Consider the following 18,150-nt stretch of genomic DNA (forward strand, 5'->3'; position numbering starts at 1 on the left):
TCACATCTGATCAGACTTTCTACGTTTACATCTGATAAGAGGCGGCTTTAATGTGCGCCCTTTAGGGCTAAATCACATAATATTAATAAAGAATATTATATATTTTTATTTTTATTTTAACATGCCTCAAATAATGGGTATTTTATTTAATAGTAATCTATTTTAAAGAGGATTTTAGGTAGTTTTTTGGTTTTTGGTTTCTCACAGTCATAATTGTTAGATTAAGTGTCATGGAAATGATCTAGTGTACAATTTATTATGATTATTATATTTCACTGCTATAAATGTAATGCAGTTTGGTCTTTAATGGAGTATCACTCATAAATATACTTAACTAAGGCTTGTTTTGTTCCAATAGTTTAAAAGCAGGTCTGTGTTCTGTCCATGTGTGAAGACTTGATAGGGAATCATACAGGCTTTAGTCATAATCTACAGCAGGAATTTATAGGAACTTACTGGGGAAAAATGATTTGGGTCTCACTCACCTGTTTCCAGTCACTGAGATCCTCAAGCTCACGTTTGTTAATTTAGTGTAAATGTCATTATACTGGTCCCAGTCAGAACGTGGTGAATTACTAGTCTCCTCTCTGTTGAGTGTAAATGTCATTATACTGGTCCCAGTCAGAACGTGGTGAATTACTGGTCTCCTCTCTGTTGAGTATAAATGTCATTCTATTGGTCCCAGTCAGATTACTGGTCTCCTCTCTGAAGCAGCAGGTGCCCTTTACCATATGGCTGGCACAGGAAACGCTTACACAGGTAATATCCTCACATATGTGTATGATCACATCCTTACACAGGTAATATCCTCATATATGTGTATGATCACATCCTTACACAGGTAATATCCTCACATATGTGTATTATCACATCCTTACACAGGTAATATCCTCATATATGTGTTTGATCACATCATTTCACAGGGAATATCTTCATATATGTGTATGATCAAATCATTTCACAGGAAATATCCTCATATATGTGTATGATCACAACCTTACACAGGTAATATCCTCATATATGTGTTTGGTGACAACCTTACACAGGTAATATCCTCATATATGTTTATGATCACAACCTTTCACAGGTAATACCCTCATATGATCACAACCTTACACAGGTAATATCCTCATATATGTGTATGATCACAACCTTTCACAGGTAATATCCTCATATATGTGTATGATCACAACCTTACACAGGTAATATCCTCATATATATGTATGATCACAACCTTACACAGATAATATCCTCATATATGTGTATGATCACAACCTTTCACAGGTAATACCCTCATATCACAACCTTACACAGGTAATATCCTCATATGTGTATAATTACAACCTTACACAAATAATATCCTCATATATGTGTATGATCACAACCTTACACAGGTAATATCCTCATATATGTGTATGATCACATCCTTACACAGGTAATATCCTCATATTTGTGTATGATCACAACCTTTCACAGGTAATACCCTCATATGATCACAACCTTACACAGATAATATCCTCATATATGTGTATGAACACAACCTTACACAGGTAATATCCTCATATATGTGTATGATCACAACCTTTCACAGGTAATATCCTCATATATGTGTATGATCACAACCTTTCACAGGTAATATCCTCATGTATGTGTATGATCACAACCTTTCACAGGTAATATCCTCATATATGTGTATGATCACATCATTACACAGGTAGTATCCTCATATATGTGTATGATCACAACCTTTCACATGTAATACCCTCATATGATCACAACCTTACACAGGTAATATCCTCATATATGTGTATGATCACAACCTTACACAGGTAATATCCTCATATATGTGTTTGATCACAACCTTTCACAGGTAATATCCTCATATATGTGTATGATCACAACCTTACACAGGTAATATCCTCATATATGTGTATGATCACAACCTTTCACAGGTAATATCCTCATATATGTGTATGATCACAACCTTTCACAGGTAATATCCTCATGTATGTGTATGATCACAACCTTTCACAGGTAATATCCTCATATATGTGTATGATCACATCCTTACACAGGTAATATCCTCATATTTGTGTATGATCACAACCTTTCACAGGTAATACCCTCATATGATCACAACCTTACACAGATAATATCCTCATATATGTGTATGAACACAACCTTACACAGGTAATATCCTCATATATGTGTATGATCACAACCTTTCACAGGTAATATCCTCATATAATCACAACCTTACACAGGTAATATCCTCATGAGATCCTGATGACACGTGAAAACCTTCTTTGCTGTCTTTGTTTACCAGATCCCTTTTTTTCTCAGACTCCTTCCTGTTTACAGATGTTGCTCGGTTTCTGTATTTATTAGATGCTACATTATTAGGAAAAATACGTTCCACTCAAGGTTATAGTTGATGTCTCAGGATGATGTGATGTCTCAGATTAGAAGTCTAAAGAGTCCATAAACCCAGACCAGCACAGCAGTGGCCCCTCCTAGTGTGAAGAGGGTGCTCCACCCCCAAAGCACAAAGAGCACCTCACACCATCAGCAGAACCAAGTACAAGGAAACTGCAACCTCAACTAATTCCACTCACTGCCTACAGTTCCCAAAAACACTTGCAAGTCTCTGAAAATACCAGTTTATACAGGAGGGGATTAACAGAGATTATATTATATGCACAAGAAGAGGGTGGGGGCTCATGATAATGAAATGGCTACATCTGGTCAGAGCAGTTAATGGAACAATCATCAACTCAAAAAATACAATAAATAAAAATGTATTAGTTTGTAATAATGTGCAAATTCTTAGTCATTGCTTGGATTTATTGTGTTAAATGAAGAGCAATGCAACATTATTCAGTGTGACAAGCAATAAGCAAAAAGCATTTTGCTTATTCCTGCTGGGTCTTTCATTCATAAAGTCTTAATTCTGAATGTGTTAGATGATGTCAATGTTACCTAATCATGTAGAGCTAGGCGTGTTACAATAGAAAAGCTGAATATAAGTGTGAAGGGAACTCAAGGGATTGGGACTAAACAGCTGTGTAGCCTTAAGAAAACCACTTATCAGTGAGGCTAACTGGCAAAAATAGCTTCAATTTGGTAGGGAGCATAAAGATCGGACTCTGGAGCAATGGAAGAAGGTAATGTGGTCTGATGAGTCCACATTTACCCTCTTCCAGAGTGATGGGCGCATCAGGGTAAGAAGAGAGGCGGCTGAAGTGATGCACCCATCATGCCTAGTGCTTACTGTACAAACCTGTGGGGGCAATGCTATGATCTGGGGTTGCTACCGTTGATCAGGTCTAGGTTCAGCAATGTTATGTGCCCAAAGAATAAGGTCAGCTGACTACCTGAATATACTGAACGACCAGGGTATTCCATCAATGGATTTTTTCTTACCTGACGGCACGGACAATTCCAGGATTCGTCGGGCTCAAATTGTGAGAGAGTGGTTCAGGGAGCATGAGACATCATTTTCACACATGGATTGGCCACCACAGAGTCCAGACCTGAACCCCACTGAGAATCTTTGGGATGTGCTGGAGAAGACTTTGTGCAGTAGCCCAAATCTCCCATCATCTATACAAGATCTTGGGGAAAAATTAATGCAACTCTGGCCAGAAATAAATGTTGTGACATTGCAGAAGCTTGTGGAAACAATGCCACAGTGAATGCATGCCATAATCAAAGCTAAAGGCGGTCCAACGAAATTTTAGAGTGTGTGACCTTTTTTTTTGGCCAGGCACTGTATATGCCCAGCAGTGCTCCTCTGCCTTGTGGTGTGTGATATTTGTGGACAGAAAGAGGGGAGGGGCTCCTAGCTTTATAAAGCCTGTGGTTTGCATTAATGAACACCTGGGTCATCGCCTGTTGTTTCTGCATGCTGAGGTCAGTATGACCTCATAAGTGAAAAGGTATTAGGATGAGAACAAGCATAGTGCCCTACAGGTATATGTTTGTGTGCACATGTGTAGATGTTAGTGACATGTTTACATTCATATTGTTCACATAATGTTTAATAGTGGTGTCTCCCTGGCAATGTAAACATCCCAGTGTTAGTGAGAGATGGCTCAGACATTGGGCTAAACCACATTGATTCTGCTTGCTGCGTGAGAGAAACAGCTGGCAGGATCAGTGTGGTTTAGCTCCATGTTTGAGCCATCTGACTCTGACCAAGAGTCTCTTCAACAGGAAAATGGACCCCAATAAAATCTTATCGATGACAAAATAGTGTGTCCAAAACTCCAGCTGGTTGAGCTAAGATTCACTCAGTTATAAAGAGGCTGAATTATGTGTACTCTTCATTAAAGTGGGTGGTGTTCCCTTAATTAAAGTGGGTTGTGTACTCTTAATTAAAATGGGTGGTGTTCTCTTAATTAAAGTGGGTGGTGTACTCTTAATAATCCCTTAGAGCAATGCTGGTTGTGGAAGCTTTTGAAGCTGACTCAGGGGCGCCGTCAGGGATTTTGGGCCCCATGAAAAGATATGACACTGGGCTCCACCTTCCCATCGCCCCAGGCCACACCCACCCTGAAAATGTAGCATTGTGCATGTAGTGGAATTCACTATTTGATGTAAGACTGAAATCATCTATAAGAAAAGTGCTAAAGACCATATTTTACAGTTTATGGAAGCTTTCTAGTCTTTTAAAAACAGAGATCTTTTCCAACACTAATGAATTTATTTCTCATGGGAACAATCCAGTGTGATCTGCCTTAGACTTATACAGAGGCCTTGAAACCACCTGCATCAGAGCCTCTGTTTTGCACATATAGACTCAAAAAGGTCTCTGACCTTAAGATACCCCAGAAACATTATTCATCTTTATGCTTTCAGACAGTCTTGCACCACTCTGCACGTGTGACAGGGAGCTTCAAAGCCTATTTTAATTAGATCACAGATCGCCTCATGAAAATACAGATTAACGTTTGGCCTTTCCTTTGCCTCAAAACATTTGATCACCTCATTCCCCCCTTTCATGACTTTGTCATGAACTATTGTCCCGCTGTCTCTATTTAATGTGTCATTGTTTTATATAAATGTTAACAATGTTGTGACTTTATTTTATTATTTCTAATATGAACTATTGAATTTAACTGCGTGCCCTGTAACATTCTTTTCTTACTTATGTGGCCAACATCCATTGGGCATGGCGAAGGTTTCTTATATTATCACACAAATATCTTAGGTTATACAGTTACTTCAGTTTATAAATTATGTTAATACTGTTATTTGGAATAAAATTACAGCAGGATTCTCCGAACAGAACACATACACCTCCCCTCTCGGCCAAAAACTTATCCAGAGCTATACGATTTTGCCAGGTCATTAATGACATAGCTTCCAATTGCACCGCCACTGCTGTTAGTGCATCAGTATAATTAATAAAATGATGCTGATTATAGTATATGTAATTTATCCAATCAATAGTTTTGTTTATAGTAAACCACCAGAGAATAGATTCAGATCCTGCAGCAATTTGATTTTTAGCCTTAAATTAATCCGAAGCCCCCCTATGAACTCCAATAGCATCAAGGATACTTTATCATCCAAACTACCCTTCGGTGCCTCACGTTGCTGAACACAATGATAAGCATCGTTGTGTGGGAAGTACAGCTTCAGGTATAGGAACCATAGGAAATGACACAATCAACATGACTCTTACCCCCACATACCCAATGAGCATCCGGAATTACGACACCATCATATTTCTGCATGAGACGTGCATGATTAACCAGGTCTTGTTCTACAAAAGTTCCATTGGAGTTGTCAAAATAATGGGTATTGTTAAAAGTTGAAATATAACAGGTTCAGTGTAATCCATAATCCAAATCCTACAACATTTCCTTGTGAAATTTCCCACATTTTTCCTCCTGTACAATAAAAACAATCAGGACACACTGTGGAATTCATCACAGTAATACGTTTTTTCTTACAGTTGTAGCTTTCTGCACAGGTGTCTGCCTCCAATTCTCTGAGCTCAATGAGTGAATTCTGTTCACCAATATGGACGTAGCCAGCCCTCTATCCCAGTAAACCTGTCTCTTGTCTGTCATTATTCAAATCTTTAACCCTACACACCGCCTCCCATCATCCAGCGCTGGCGGTGGTTCAAACGGTCCCCATGGCAACCGCTCCACTCCAACTGTTGCTCTTACAGGCACTTGGCTAAACAACAACTGCAGCCAACAGAGCCCTTTTCCAAATCCTCCTTATTCCTTATTCATCCAATTTATGTCACTTAGTCAGCCGATACAATTTAACATGTATTAAGTCTAGCGATTTCCGACACGCCACACCTGCAGAGTTTCTATATATTTTCTCAAGCCAAAAATGCATTTGCACTCCCTGCATCTCATTTAACAAATTGCTATCCATGTGATTATTTAGTCGCAAATCTATTCACTTGATTCTAAGTTATTTTGTTAGATTTAACTGCTTATTGATTATTGAATATTGATTTAGCCAGAACTTACTTGGGTAAATTAGATATTCACTGTTCCAAAAATACTATTAACCGCCACTCGCTCTGGTTAAATTTCTTATCCTGTATATTTTAACTTTACTCTTCTCCTATTGCTGCTATTTTAAAATGTCCATCATATGTATGCTCGCTACTGCTTTAACTGTTACCAGTTTTATATACGATACCTCTATCATTTACTTTATATTTATTACTAAAACAATGTCTATATGTTTTGCATGCACGCATTTTATAATGAGATATTATTAATGACATTTAGACAGATCTGTCTGCATATCCATTCACTTCCTTTGTTAAACGACCAAACCAAAATAATCTTAATTATAACCCAGAAAAAACTGTTATGCTGGTATGCGTCGTACAATACGTCATTGTTGGTAATCTGTTAACTCGCGATGGCCACATCAACACAAACACAGTTTTTACAGACAAAACATTTAACACTTTTCTCTTAGTGCTGCTTTACTCACGAGATCTACTATTCTTCTCTTTATTCTTTTAATCTCTTTATTCTCTTTTTATTCTTTTATTATTTTATTTTCTTTATTCTCTTTTATTCTTTTATTCTCTTTATTCTGCACATTTTCTTTACTTCACTTGTTGTGGTCACATTTATACAGAAACAACTGGAACAAACATACCTGTTAACATTCATCTCTTCAGCGCTTTTTTTCTCTGGAGCTCTATTTATTTCTCTTTATTCTCTTTATTCACTGCACATTTTTCTTTACTTTATCTTTCTTTATTCAACTGTTTTTTTGTTTTCACTATTTCCCTTTACAGTAAGTTTTTGTGAAACTATTTTCACTTTTACCGGTTGATTTTCTAACTGTTACTCCATTTTTTGTTATTTTATATTTTTAGCAAACAATTCTCACTCCTTCAATTCCCAGTCTGCACCCTTAAGACCCCCAAAACCTGACTACAAATCTCTGTGGACCAGGTCTGAATACCACCTATGCAGAATGTTTTAACAGGGATTTAAGTACCTTTGGTAGTGCGCGTGTGGATTCAGACCCACAGAACAGTGCAGCTTTGGGTTGTCCGTCAGCTGGTGCTTTGTCCTGCTGACGGCGTGGGTCCGTTGCCAGTCAATCCAATTGATCCCTGTGGTACAGCCACCAATTAATGGTGTTCATAGATTTTCCTAAATTCAATGTTACAAACGAGGCATTGTCCGGAGAATGTCTAACAGTGTCAGGTGGGCATGACCTTTATATATTTTCTTCAAGGACACTTACATAACCATTTAAATTTTTTTATTGTAACGAATCTGCTGGCCTGAGTGCTGATGGGCGTGGAGCAGGATGCACAGATTCCCTCGATGAAGTGACACGTTTATTAACAAAAGACACAAACAACAATAGTGGCACTCATATACAACATGAAGGAAAGACATGACTCATACACGTAACAAAACACAGACTCTAGTGACACTGAACAAAGATTACATACGCATTTTACATTTAACAGCAGACTAACAATGACCAACACAGTACACACACTATCAGAGATTTAAATAGACAAAAGACACAAGACATTAAGCCCCATACAGGTGCATACAATTACAAAGGGCGTGGTTACAAACATTAAACCCCCTGCACGCGGCAGGCCGTACCATGTGACTTGTGTGTGGGGGGAGGGGGGGGGGCGTCCCGTGACATTTATAATACTTTTCCAGGTTTACACTATTATGTTCAAATCATACATTATTCAATATATGCAAATTGATATTCAATACTTACACCAACTGGTTCTTGGTATCATTATGTTCAACCTAAACTACTTCTATTTTTTTTAAAAAGGCGATCTTATTTCCTACCGCCAGGTGCCCATATTGCTTCTTCTGGTGATCCTTTTTCATAGCACCAGATGCCCATATTCTTTCTTCCGGTGCTGGGCTGGGATGTCCCATCCTTGAACCAAGGATCCCTCAACTGAGGCCCCTAGAGGCCTGTCAAAGAGGCATTCTGAGGCTTTATGCTGAAGCCAACCATCCATATTCTTCTGCGTACAATATCATTTTATTACCTCACCCTGCACTGTGAAATACACATCCTTATATTCACAAAAGCACATGCTTTGGCTGGTAAAACATTTCTTATTAACACCAGTCTTGCTTGTCTTCCTAACTGGTTCAGTTCCTTCACTTTTAAGCTTCCCTAGTGTTATTATTACATATTTTAGTTTACTGTATCTAAATCACTACATAAGAGATTGTAGCCTGCACCCAGTAGTAGGAGGGTGTTTAGGGTGAAATAGTAGACTATTTCTTTGTTGTGGTTTGTGTATATAAACATCTGATTTGTGAAAATGATTTAATTTCTTCTAATTAATAAACTGTTATAGTAGCTGTAATCCTGATGTAGTGATGCACAGTGTAGTGACATTTCACATGAGGAAAAAACATCAATAAAGGTATTTTTGAATGGATATAACTAAAAATTAATAATACATTTTCTTAAAATTATTACATAAGGATATATATATATATATATATATATATATATATATATATATATATATATATATATATATATATATAATCATAATCGAGAATCATCCATGAGTCTGAAGACATCTAGTTTTAATCACCCAGCTCTACTTATAATAGACAATAAAGGCTGAAGAGACTAACATTCCAGATGTAGTTTTATTTCAACAGTTATTTATTTTAATTACTACGAACAACAACAATGAAAGAGTGAATGTATGATGGTGCACAGACTGATGGGTGATAGAGGGGTGGAATATGAACATCGTAGAGAAAATAATGACAGGAGATCATTTTAATGTCAGAGTTGGTCAATGTTTGAATAAGTCTGGAAGTGGATACTTAGCCTGTACATGCACCTCCAGTTTTAAGTGATTTAAGTTTTCAAATGATTTGTACTTGATCACTTTAATACTAGTTATCAGAAATTGTACACATAGTACAATGATTCAGGAGTCACATTGATGTAAACACTTGGGACATGACAGTCATTCACATCCAGACTTATTTACCCCTCATTTATTTTCTAGTTGAGCTCCTCTAATACAGAAGAACATGTCAAAAAAACCAAAATGACTTTTATTTTGCGGGTTTAGAATGTGTATTTTGATGCTGGAGATTCATTTTCAGTCATGCTCTACATATTCTGATTCACCAGGGTCTTGTCTAATAAATTGAACACTTGAGTATATACATGAAATTACCAAGTAGCTGCACAGCATTTTCTACTAGGTGTCCTAGACATCTAAATGCACACAAAGTCATCAGTCACTATACATTGAGTGTGCAATATTCTTTTTGCTAAAACATCACAACAATGCTCAATGTACAATGCACTTATTAAAAGACAATATTAAATTCTTCATTGTTATTATGTTAAATGATTATGCTGGGATAGTGCTGTAATACTGTAAAGAAATAGTATGCTTTCTCATGTATACTTACATTTTGTAGGAGGATTGTGAATATTTTCAGCAGTGAATGGAAATATCCAGTCCTTTGCAATGCAAACATTGAAGCTAATCCATGCTAGAAGCCACTGAACCGTCTCTCAGCTTCCATCTTATAACTGCACCCAAAGAACTCCACATAAACTTCAGCTAAAATAAGCCTGTTCCTTTCCATGATGTCCCTTAGTATTGGTAATCAAATTAAGTAAAAACAATATGGATTACTGTATCAGTTTTGCCAAACAGCATCACTCGCATGTGCTACACTTCATCTGGCTTAGAACACAAAGCAGTGCGCATATTTCAAACTCACGTAGTGGGTAAACAAATAAGGCAGGTGAGGTGTCTGCGTATTCATCTAAGCGTCCTCTATTTGTTGAAACAGCTGCCAATCACGCCGCTCGTGCTTGGACATTGGTTGTGAAGTCATTTGATAGCTTCGCCTCCCCTTCCCCCTTCACACCTTGGTGAGGATTGCTGTCACTCAAAGACATTAACTCTTCATTCTTCAAACAGAATCTGTGGACTCTAAGAAAGGAGGGTCTTGTCCCTTATTCACCCCTGCTACAGGAGTAACATCCATTTGCTTGCATATTTTGTTATTTTATGAATGAAAAGAACACGTGTTTTGTGCAAAGACGTGAGCAAGCAAATGAAGAGCTTTACTAGCATTCTAGATACTTTTTAAACATGCCAAGCAATTGCTTTGATGGTAATTAAATTAATAATAACAATAATAATAATAATAATATATTACGGGTCTACACAGTCACATTTACTAAACCAGACATACTTGGTCAGGCTTAAGCTTCCCTCCTGATATTATCACTTGTTTATTTTACTGTATCTAAATCACTACATAATAAATTGTAGCCTAAACCCAGTTGTAAGAGGGATAAAAAAGACTATTTCCTCATTGTGGTTTATAACTATGACTTGTGATCACTTTGATACTTATGATACTGAATTTAGCGTAGCAATAAACGTCCCTGATGTGTGAAAATTATTTAATTTCTACTCATTTAGCAAACCATTATAGTAGCTACAACTTGATGAAACCCTGATGTAGTGATGTAGAAGCGTTTCACATGAGGAAAAACTATCAAGAGGTATTGTTGAATTTATTTTGATTTAGCTAAATTTATTTATTTTTCTTACATTGCTTTTATACTTGCACAGTTTTGTTGTACTTGCATAATTTTGAGTCTCTTAAGGATCTTTAAAAGAAATAAACTTGCTGACTTTTTGCAAGTTTGTCTTGACTGCTGCAGAATGCTATTATTTTTGGACATTCAAAATTCATTCTAATAAATAAATGTTGCATGGAATTGTCCAATTTTTAATTATTAGTATGTAAGGGTGTAAAAAAATTAAATCATAATGAAGAATCATCAATAAGTTTGAAAAAAATCTATACTCAGAATGTAGTTTTATTTCAACACTTATTTTATTTTAATTACTAAAAACAACAACAATGAAAGAGTGAATGTATGATGGTGCACAGACTGATGGATGATAGAGGGGTGGAATATGACCATCACAGAGAAAATAATCACAGGAGATCATTTTAATGTCAGTGTTGCTCAACGTTTGAATCGCCGTAGTGTTTTGACAGCCTTTGAAAGCATCTTATTCATCTTATATGATTTCTCTAGTTTTGGTTTCTTCAGCTTGTTCTGCATTTTGAGGTTTTCATGATGGCAGAACTAAAGAAAAATAAATAAATAAATAATTTACAAATGTGCAAAAATCCAAAATAATCATATTATTCGTATGTGTCAATCAAAAAAACATAATTTAGTCCAATATGAAGTTCTTCCAGTAAATAGACTTAGCTAACAGCTAAATGAATTTCACTTCTTACTGGTGTGGTACTTATGAAAGATGCAAAAAGTGGTAAATAACTCCTACTCTGTCGTGGTTCTGTTCTTTAGAGACATCTGATGAAGATGTCAACAGTTTACTGGCCTCTTCTAGAGTTGTCTGAGTGACATTGATGATGTATAAGAGGCTTCTGAGCAGGTTCTGGTCCACTGGCTGAAACAGACATGAAGGATTAATATTTCCCACTCGCCCTCCGCTGGGCCTCTTTATCCTTCAATAATCCTCACAGTCAGTGACAAATGGTCCATTTGAAATAGGAAAATCAGCTCAGTGAAAATTATCCATGAAATGTGACGATTAACCAATTGAATCTGTGTGTCGCGTGCTTGGGCTCACGTGGACCTGCATGTGATGTCGGCCGTGGGTCTGCAGGCGTTGCTGGATCAGTTCACTCGCGCGACTGATCAGACCCCTCCCCTCACACATCTGTTCCAGCAGCGTGTCATAGTTCTCACGTGGAACCAGGACGTGGAGGCCATGAACATGGGCCCTGGAGGAGAGGCAGGGCTGGGCAGGATCTGAGCAGCAGATCAACGCTTTGATCACTGATCTGAAGCTGCTCTTGCACACACTGCCACTGTTCCTCCCAGAATGGTCCTTCTTTACTGAAGCTACGAGAGCAAGATGAACAAGAGTGCATTAATGTGACATGAATACACAACACAAAACAACAAAACAACGATGTGTAACGGTAAAGAGGTTATTAAAAGTATACCTTCCACACCTCCAGTCATTTCTGTAATGTGCATCTGTTTTCTGACAACCTTTCATTAAATGGTGCCACTTAAAACACCTTGCAGGTGTAACTGTACAAATTCTATTAAGTCATTATCTTTCTGCTGAAGTCATTTGTTACACCTTCATTAAATCATTACACTCACCACCATCTTCATCTACTCTCAAGTGGAAATGGAAGACGTGATTTTTCAGGTTCCGCAAGTGAACATTTTTAGTAAATGAGGATAGCTTGGCTAATTCTGGATTGTGTCCCCGTGTTGTAGAACTGGTGTTTGCACCTCGCTCAGCGGCCTGCAGATGTCTGTACAGGTCCTGGGTCCTCCTGATAGTCTCCAGCAGTGTTGGTTTCAGTTCATGAATCTCCAACATATGCTGCTCCACTGCTGATAAAACCACATCAGGAGCTTCTTATATTTTTGTCAACAGCATTTTTAATAGTTATAATGCAAACAATTATGTACAGGGTATTAAAATAAGAAAAATCTTTAGCAGCAGGTTACAAGGTTGTTATAGATATATGTTACATCTATATTTGGTTTTTCACTTTGAAAATAACTTAGCAAGAGTAGTTTGACAAAAATGAAAGACCCCATCAGTCCCACAGTGCAGAGTGTACCTTGGATCTGGTATGTAGGATGTGTGAAGGCCTCTGTGTATCTCAGGCGTTGTTTCAGGAGCTGACTTTCTCTCACACTCTCCTGTAGCTGCCCAGACATGAGCTAAGATCATCACAGAGAGACAGAGTGTTACAAACCCCAGGAATCACGCTCAGCCCTGCACTGCCACGCCTACCTCTTCCCACACACGCCTCCAATCTGGTTTACTGGAATACTAGCACACACCTGATCATTGTTTCTCTCATCACTGCTCCCTTACTTAAGCTCCCCTCCCTCACACTCACGTCATGAAGTATTGCCAACCTTATTTTGCATACCAAGTGGTTCAGTTATGGTTTTGTCTTTCTGGTTTTCGACTTCTGCCTGACCCCTGGACACCCCTGGACTCTGCCCCATGTTATGGACCTTGAATCAACAGGACTACGAATACCTGCCTGACCCCTCTGATCTGTTTGATTTCACTATAAAACCTCTTGCAATTGGATCCTCTTCCTTGTATGTGTGTGTGCAATCATAAACACAGAGAAACCAGTAGTTAGAAATAATGACTCCAAACAAGGATCAGAGCCCTTATACTGAAATAATCAGAAATGTCTTATGTTGGGTAAATTATATTATACATTTTATTGTCTAGGACAGCACTAGTTGCATCACTTCCCTTTCTAAACCTTAGTTTAGCTCCTTAGTCTGAATATAAACATGAACAAAGTAAATAAACATCAAATTCAGAGTGTGAGATTCAATAGAGTCAATTCAACTTAAGGAACCATTCTTTGCATCCAGACTAAACCTAGTCTTAATCTTTAGAGTACTGGTCCATTATATCAGATGAGTTGTGAATCAGGTGTATTTTTAGTATGTTAAAAACACTAAACTCCGCCCTGCACCTGGTCTGACTGAATGAAACGTCGGGTTGCTACCTGGAGCTGCTGCTTTCTGTTCTCAAGCTGTAGAATGAGTTTGCCCACATCAGATTCCAGATTATTCAGCTCTGATGTGGTCTCTGCTAGCGCAGCATCTTTCTCAGCTAGATCCTGGATGTGACCTTCCAGAATGTCATGCAGCCCCTGCTCACACACAACAACAATCACCCTCATAAATGCACACACCCCCTGCTGCAGTGGTACTCCCTGCTGCCCCCGTCTGGTGTGATGAGGAATATTGGTGCAGAGTCCTTCTCTTGCAGGGGTCAGAGTTCAGGCAGGGGTTAAATGAGGCTCCAAGCTTCACAGACATTTTGTATAAAGCTGAGGAGTGTGTCTGGTAAAGGTGTCGTTCCCTTTCAGACCTGTGTTTTAGTCCTTTCTCTTTTCACACTTTTGTTTTAAACCACAAGAAAATGTTTATAATAAATGTGCAGATAATATGCTTAGTGAGCTCTATAGGTCTTTTGTATTAAGAGCATATTTTTGGACGCCTGTTTTTACCTGTAGGTTGCCATGTGTTTGGAGACACCCACCTGAATCTGTTTCTCTTTGTCCTTCAGGGCCTGTTGGAGGTCGTTTTTACTGGCCTCATGTTTGATTTTGGTCTCATGCAGCTCAGAGTCTTTCAACTCCAACAAATTCTTCAGATCCTAAATAGAGAGAGAGAGAGAATACATAGAGTACAAATATACTAAACATTTAGTTCAAATGGATTTCCCTATATAGTATACAATTTATAATTTTTAATGTATTCTCATAGCCGAATTAAAACATTAAAGTTTTAGTGTCTTAAAGTAACAGTTTAATAAGCATACATGTATGCAGGAACATGCACCTGCACACACATACACACTCACACGTATGTCATCCTCTTTCAGGGTGGTGAGTGTGGAGTTGTGGGCGTGGCCAGGCTGGTGTCCACTGCTCTGATTGGTGCTCCTGTTCCTCAGCTGATTGATTATGGTGTTCTGAGCCTTGAGCTCCCCCTGCAGCTGTTCTATGTACCTGACAGCCATCACACACACACTCGATTAGGCTACATTTTATTTCACATGTTCATTTAGAGCTATGAGATGGACTCTCTGCACACAGATTCATCTTGGAATTACATTCCAATTACATGGAACTACATGGAGAAACTCCACTGAAATCACTGTGACATTAGAATGGTGTGTGCCAGCTCAGGACTAGGTACTATAATATAATTGTCTTTTGCTAAGAATAAAAAACAAAGCATTTCTAAGGATAATTTCTTCTATAATTAAAGTACAGCGATTTACTAGCTAAGGATTATTATTGTTTAATGAAGGCCCTAAGGTTTAACTTAAGTGGTCAGAAATTAGCATTTAAAATGGAAATATGTCAAATAATTTTGTTGTTTTGATGTGGTTGTCCTGGAGAAACAGCCCGAGTTTCTAACTGGGAAATCTTCCATGAACAATGTTTCTTATCAGAATTAAATATAGGCCTGTACCGACCTGTGCAGCTCTTCAATGGTTTCCTCTGATTGGCTCTGATCCTCAGAGGGCGGGTCTTGTAATGTGTAGGCTTGTAGCTGGTTCTCTAGCTGTAGGCGGAGCGTCTTCTCTTGATGGAAAAGCGCTTCCATCTTCTCCAGTTCCTCTCTGCACCTGCTCAGCTCCTGACAGGTGGATGAAGAGCATTACGTGAAATGAAGAAATAATTCAATTCAAGACACGTGTCTGGTCCTGCTACTGTAGTAGCAGTTGAAACTATTCTAAAAAGGAAGAGAATAAAGAGGCTTGGGCAGAATAATTTATGCATTTGAGAAGGTCAATTTATTGCCTTTTCAAGCTGTATTTAGATTTTTTAGCGCCCTCCCTTTATCTAGGTGCGGAGTGTGATTAACAAGTGTCCCCAGTCTCGTCCTCTCAATTAACCGGCTCTGATTACAAAAACTAGACTCGGGTCTCCTCACGTCTAAGTTTTGCTGCGTCGCCACTGGGAAACGCTCCTCTGCCGCGTTGTAAATCTGTTCTGTACAACTGCTGCACTTCTGCGAGCCGCCCTCATGCTTGAGGAAGCATATACGCATGCGCAGGTTAAAGTTGTCCTTCTGCAGCTCGGATATCGTCTGGATTAAAAAAAGAGCAAACAGATCGGATTGATGTTCAGACAGACAAATATTATATTTTCAGCTTGGCAGTAAAATTGCATACCTGCGTCATTTCTTTTAGTGTCCACGTTTTGTTCCTGGTCAACAATTTCCCATGTTGAGAAAAACTCATCATGTTTCTCTATTGATTTAATTTGGCCTTTCACGATCGTTCCTGAATCCAGGGGATACACGGATAATATAAAATATTTTAGATATTTCTATAATTAACGGCGCACTTAATTTAATGATATAATAAATCATGCAAGTAATATTGATACTATTGCTGAAAACTATTAGAATATCCAATAATTCTGGTCGGACTATACCTTGAAAATCACCTTGTCCTCCTTCAGAAAATCATGTAGGTATTTAGTGTGTTGGAACGCTTTTAAATAACTTACACTTTCCTTAGGTTGTGATGTCATAATTACATTAATGCGTCTTTGTGGAACAGTTCACTGACGCAGTAACGCCAGCAGTGGCAATTTGACTTTAAGTGTCTGACTTTTATCAAGCAGTAAAACCATTGTCATGCCTCTGATAAACCTGATCAGGAAGGAGACGTAACGGAAACCACAAGGTGGTCAATTTCAGAGCTACAGATATTAGTGGTAAATAATGTGGCTAATGAGTGAATTTGTGCTCTACCAAAGTTGGTTACTAACACTAAATGGTAGCAGATTGGTAATTTTCCTTTATATAGCAGAGCATATTACTGTAAGTTCAAATAATATTATTTCTTTATCTATTTGAGCAAATTCCCGAGTCATACATATTATACAGTATAAGAACAATATGTGTTAAATACATTCATATTTGTTTTGTGAAATGGCACATAATATTATGTATATGAAAGTGCCGCAATTATTTTAAAGTTCTAACTGTTTTATAATAACATTTGTATCATGATCATGAATGACTTTCCTTTTCATTCACAGTTAATAATAATGAAATTAAAGAATTGTGTTCTTGTGCGCAAGAACACAAAAACATTCGCGAGAGTACAGTATGTGTTTGTGTGTGCAGAAGAGCAAGTTTGTGTAAGAGCAGGATATATCTAAACACGTGCAAGCAGTTTTGTAGCAGAGCAAAGTAAATGTAAGCGAGAGCAGAGCAAATATGAGTGAGCACATGTAGATTTTGCATGCGAGCAAAGGAGATCCGTGAATGCTGCGAGTTACACGTCAATACTGTGTGAATTTTTTTTTTAACAAAACAGATGTTTGATTTTGCACTTTTGCCAACACCAGATTAATGCAGATTATGTCCCTTGTGGTGTTTTGACCTTTTATTCAGAATTTTTGTCTGAAGTCCCTTAAAACATTCACTTATGTCTACAGCTCCATCATAACCTTGACCTTAGATGTTACCTACTAGTAAACAGATCTGCCTGATTAACGTCTTTTAGCTCGTCTTCTTCTCAGATACATGTCTGGGCACAAACTAAACGTTCACATACTGTCTTAAACCACTACATCACTGGGCATGTGAACTGGACATGGCGATCAGCAGAGGAGAGACCCAAGATACCATTTGAAAATGGTTTATTCAAACACTCAAAATGGTTTGAACTGTCATATCAGGGGAGTGTATGCTAGAAACGAAACTTAATGACAATAAATAGTCATTTTATATAGAGTTTGTGAGCACAGAATAGGTATTACACACAAACTAATAACCTGTCTCTCTCTCTCTCTCTCTCTCTCTCTGTGTGTGTGTGTGTGTGTGTGTGTGTGTGTGAGTGTGTGTGTGAAAACCTAAGTAAACGTCTGCTCAGAACAGCTGTGCTGTATAAGCTCCATGACAAACAAAATTCTCCCACAGTCAAAATCTACTGGTAATTTACTGTCACTGTTCTACGCTATTCTGTGTTATTTAAATACAGTTCTATACTGTAGCTCTGATTTCTCTCTC

Source organism: Electrophorus electricus, chromosome 21 (genome assembly GCF_041902795.1).
Source record: "Electrophorus electricus isolate QZ-2024a chromosome 21, ASM4190279v1, whole genome shotgun sequence".
NCBI lineage: Eukaryota > Metazoa > Chordata > Actinopteri > Gymnotiformes > Gymnotidae > Electrophorus > Electrophorus electricus.